Raw genomic sequence first — 6,000 nt, 5'->3', positions numbered from 1 at the left:
AATATATACACACTTAACTTTATTGGGGTATAGTTGACATAAAATAAACCCACAAACTGTGTTTATTTAAAAGGTACAATTGGATAAGTTTTGACATATGGATACAATCATGAAACTATCACCACGCTCAAGATAATGAATGTATCCATCACTGCCACAGGATTCCTCAATCTCTTTTGCAATCCTTCCTGACATCCCTTGTTATCCCAGCCCACTTCATCCACAAAAAATCATTGATATACTTTCTATGAATATAGAATATAATTTGTACTTTCTAGACATTTGTAAAAATTGAACCATATAGCACTTATTCTATTATGTCTAGTTTCTTTTACTCCAAATAATTATTTTGAGATTCATACATGTTGTGTATATCAAGAGTTTAGTCCTTTCTAATTGGTGAATAGTATTCCATTGTATGTATGGACATACTACAGTTTCCCCAATACTATTTATTTATTCCCCAATATTATTTAAAGACTTTTCAATCTTAGCCATTCTTATAGGTGTATAATGTTATCTCATTATAGTTTTAATTTACTTTTTGTTAATTATTAATGGTGTTTAGCCATTGTTTCCTATGCTTATTTGTCATCCATATATCTTCTTTGGTGAAGTAGCTGTGTATTTTTTTTTGGACTATTTGTTTCCTTACCATTGAATTTTGAAGGTCTTTCTTTGTATTGTGGATACAAGTCTTTATCAGGTATAGGAATTACATATGTTTTCTCTAAATCTGTGGCCTCTGTTTTCATTCTCTTAACAGTGTTTTTTGAAGAACAGAAGTTTTATATTTTAGTGAACTCTAATTCATCATTTTTTCTTTTATAGGTCATGGTTTTAGTCTTATATTTTAAGAAATTTTTATCTAACCAAGGTTACAAAAATTTTCTCCTTTTCTTTTTTTGTAGATGTTTTATATCGTAGCTTTTACATTTAGGTTTATGATCCATTTTTAGTTAATATTTGCATATGGTACAAGATATTGATAAAAATACTTGTTTTCTCTGTCCTTCTCTTCTTTTCTTTCTTCTTTCTTTTTCATATGGATATTCAAAAGTTTTATAAATGTTTTGAAGACTATATTTTCTCCACTGAATTGACTTTGAACTTTCATCATGAATCAGTTTCCATATATGTATGGATCTATTTCTGCAGTCTCAATTCAGTTTCATTGCTCTATTTATCTATCCATGTTCCAATACCATAAATATACCCATAATATCCTGAAATTAAAAAAATATATATATAGTGTCTCAGCCTAAAAACATTCTCAAGGCAATAGATGGGGCAATCATAGGGCTGTCCCCATTTGTTTTCCATTTTTCGGAGATAACTATCCTCTATCACTTCATGTCTAATGTCTTGAAAGCCATTGTTTCATATATTTTGTTTTTTATAGTTAATTTTTATAGTTAATTCAGGAGGAAAACTAAATCCATTCCTGATTTCACTATTTTATCTGGAAGCAAAAGTCCAATTAATGGTACTTTAATCTTTTTATATTGACTACAAATAGTGTGCCTATTCTGTAGAACTGAAGTCAGTCAAATTTCTTTTGCACTAGTCAGTTATCTAGCTTTAAGATCCCGGTTTTTCCCCAACATTACACTTCCATCAACTAATACAACATGATCACTCTCTTCACTGAACACTTCCTCCAGTTCTCCCTTCAATAACTGCAATCTGCCCATATCAGCGTGCTAAACCTCCCAGAAACCTCTCCCATGCTGGCCCCTTTGTCCAGAATATTGTTAACCCAACTTTTCACCTAACTCAATTCTCCTTCTCAGGGTCTCAGCTTAAATATCAGGTTCTTAGGCCTTTTCCGATCCTCACATTCTCATTAAAGTTATGTTTTCCTGTTATTCTCTATCAAGTCCTTTCTTTTTTATTAAAATTTATACTGTTTCTAATTTTATATTTATTTGTTTGTTTACTCTTTTAATAATTTTCTTTGTCATAGAGTATAATCTACACATGGCCAGTGATTTAGTTTGTTCTTCCCCCTTGTAGGCATAATTCTGTCAATGTACTTTGTGTCTAGTAGGGAAGACAGACATTAATGATTTCTAAATTGAAAAGTGTTTATAATGAGGGTACCTAATATCCCTGTATTAAGCTTCTCTGAGAAAGTGGTCCTTAATTTGAGACCTACAAAATAGCAGCTAGCAAAGAGTGATTGAGGAAAGAAAGCAGGAACTCCTATACTTAGCCTGGAGAAAAGAGGCTTGGTGGGGGACTATGCCGGCGGATCCAAGTGTGACTAGAAATAAAGGTGGCAAGGGATAGCCACCTTGCCGTGTTTGAACTGTTGTCATGTGGAAGAGAAATTAATCATATTCTTTATTGCTTTGGGGTTCAGAAGTAAGACAAGGGAATTAAGGTGGTAATTAAAGCCTAGGGACTTTGACACAGTATCGGGAAGATCTTTCTAACATCTAGAATTGTCCAAAAATCAATTGTCTTCTTTAAAATGTAAAAAAGTCTCTACACTCGGAGGTGCTCAAAGATTGCATGACCATTGCTTAAACATATATTAATTCAAAATGTAATATTCTACTTACAAATACAATGATATATAATTCACAATGGAACTTAGACTAGCAGTCGAATATGGAATCATCTTTGATACCTCACACTTCAGTCACAATTTTGGTAGATCCTAGTTTCCAAATACACACAAAAAAATCTATTTATTTATTTCCATGCTAACTATAACAGCTCTGTTAAAATCACTGTCATCTCTCACTTAGGTGCTGCAATAGCCTCTGATCTGGCCTTCCCATATCCACAATTGCCACCTCTGATGCATTCATCAGTGATAGAATATTTTTAAAAACAAAAATGATAACACTGCATCCCTACTTAAAGCACTTCTATCACACCCTGTATATTTTTTATAGAGTCCAAAATTTATAATCTATTTGGCTATATAGCTTCAAGTGAACTGACTTTGTCTACCTCTCCAGTCTCATTTTACACCACCTTCTCCCTTACCCTGTGTGTTCCAGCAACAGTGGCTTGCCGTCAGCAGCTCAGCTGGACTAAGAGCTCTCTTCCACAATAGGGGATTTGCTCATGCTATTTCCTCTATCTGGACATCCCTTCTGCTACTACTCCTCTTTGCGTGGGTATTGTCCTTCAGGTTTCAGCTTAAATATTTCTTAATCAGAGATGATTCCCTAGCACTCTAGACTAGGATTGTTTCGTTGATTTTATACCTCACAGCATTGTCTACCCTTATTGTAGCATTTCCCACAAACATAATTGAATAGTTAGTGTTATAATTATTAATATAGTCTCTGTCTTTTCACTTGATTGTAAGTTTCAGAAGGATCATGTCTAGGGTGGACACTTAATCTCAGCTTTGATCTAGCATGATGTCTAACACAAGGTATATTGCTCAATTAATACATGCTGGATGAGATTTTAATGTTATAGGATGGATTAGGAAATTTATAGAATCACAAAACTCTAGAACCAGAAAACACCTTAGTCATCTTCTAGCCCATCTCGTTATTCTTATAAATTCAGAATGCAAAGTTTAAAAAGTTTACATTATTTGTCCAAAGTCAAAAAAATTTAGCGGCAGAACCAGGATTCAGTGAAACCCGGGTATGTTAACTCCCAAGTCACTGCCTTGTCCAATATATCAGACTACCTCCCTGTCCGGCATTTTCAATTTCACAACCTGATTTTTCACTTACTGAGGAAAACAATACCATATCCAATATGGAAGGAAGAGATGCAATTTAATTAACAACAGGAAAATTAACGGCAGTTTTTTTCTTCCGTTCTGTTGAATATTGTGGCATAGTTATATTATTCCAATGTTCTCCATGCATATTTTTTGTTTATATTCTGTTAGAGACCTTATTAATGAGTATTGTCACTTAGATAATTATCACAAATAGAATTGGACTCTTTTCTTGTTTAAATTAAGTCTGTGTGGAGGAATTTATTTGAGGACTTATTTCTGTGTGACCTCATATGATTTGGGAGTAATGCACCGTAGTATGGAATTTGCCACTGAAATTTGGCTATGGGACTCTAAAAATACAAAAAAGAATTTTTAAATCTTCTAACCATGCCCAAAGACATCTTTTGGGTAAACTTTTATAGAGCTTACAAGCTCCCTTTTTAATTTATTGTCTTCTCTTTTTTTGCTCATCTCTCCTTCCCTTAAACTTAGTATTATATAACTTAATATCATCTGAAACTACTGGTCTTTAGCCCTGGACTGGTTCTGAGGGACAATCTTATACTCTTTGGGATATGAAAACAGATTTTCCACCCTCCAAAGTCCCAAATTAATGTAATTTTAATTCATTAAATGGCAGGTAATAGGCAAAGAGACTCTCCATTAGCAGAATTGTGTTCCTTTTCATCTCTATTTGCAAATGGACCATTTCTTGCCAACTTTATCTCATGTCCCTTGTAGTATTTTGCTGAAAATTCCAAGTAGCAGCTGACATATGCCAAAAATATGACATTCTTTTAATCCTATTCCTCCAGATCTATGGCTTGGTAGTAATGTGGTATATGTCCAAGTTGGCATATGTTTTGGAATGGCATATTAAGGGACATCGCTTTCTGGCCTGCAGGCTAGTGGGGTACTGCCCTAAATAAAAATTGTGTTGAACTAATGTCATATATTGTTGGTTTTTATTTAGGGCAGTACCCCACTTCCAGAGACCAATTTCTATAGTAATAGAGTATAAGTTAAGTAGCTGTAATCTAAAATATAGTGTCTTGAGTAAAACAGAAATTTATTTCCTTCTCTCATACCAGTCAAGACGTGAGCCATATAGATGGGTAGCTATTACTCAACTACCAGGCCATTTAGATTTTTCATATCTCATTTCTTCATTTTCCTTCAGATAATATCCTTCATTATCCCTCATTGTCCTTACTTTCATGCTTGAAGCACATTTCCAGCCTATGAGAAAAAAGGAAAAGGAAAATGGAGTTTTATTTCCTTTATAAAAGGGATCTACACATCCCTTCTGATCACATCCCATTTGTAGAAACATAGTCAATACCTACTCCTGACTGAAAGAGCGGCTGAGACAAGTAATCACTAGCTGGGCAACTATGATCCACCTAAAACTCAGGGTGTTTTATTGCTAACAGGGAGAAGAGGCAGAATGATGGAGAATTTGCAAGCTCTGTGTTACTCCAGTGAAATTCCGTTGATATGAGGACATTTGGTTAGCAAATAACTGCATCACAATATAATAACTGAACGAATGTAAATTTTGACAAAGGACCCTGTAAGACCAGAGGAGGCATAGTGCCGTCATCTATAGGAGCCTGAATCAAAAGGGGCTCTGGATAAAGAATTGATAGAAACTGGAGAGAAGGTAAAAAGGAATTAAGGATGCAAAATTTTCTTCTTAACCAAAAGTTTCAATAGTAGAACAAGAATGTAGTACTGTAAGATGCAAGGTCATTCTCCTTTTTAACATTTGATTCTATGCAGTAATTTTTCAAAGATATTGAATGTGCTTCGTAAGCTAGGCTACACATAATTGAATATGTTAATTAGGGGGATGAATCCTCATGAGGAACAGTAATGAAATATGTCACACATAACATCTGAAGTACAGATGTTACATCCTGTATCATGTGTGTAATTTACCTTTTTGATAGAATTTCATCCCTATAATAGTTTTTCTCTCAGTGTAACACAGTATCAAAGTCCAAGGTTAGAATGATAAATAATCTGAGAGATATACTTAGGCATTATAGTTTTTAACTCAAATATTCATTGATTAGGCTATGAGCCAGGCATTGTGCTAGGCCCTGGGATTAAAAGGATAAATTACACACTTCTTGCTCTCAAGGAGTCTGATTCCCATGGGGCAGACAGATAAACCAATATGCATTACACAGTGTGACATATATTAATATTAAAAACATTTAAGCTATTATATCAATATAGGTAAGAGTGAGTCAATTGTGAGAATGGGAATAAAAACAGGAAATACTTCAAAA

This window comes from Propithecus coquereli, unplaced genomic scaffold, assembly GCF_000956105.1.
Source record: "Propithecus coquereli isolate 6110/MARCELLA unplaced genomic scaffold, Pcoq_1.0 Scaffold170, whole genome shotgun sequence".
Lineage (NCBI taxonomy): Eukaryota > Metazoa > Chordata > Mammalia > Primates > Indriidae > Propithecus > Propithecus coquereli.
Note: the sequence above shows the minus strand (reverse complement) of the source record.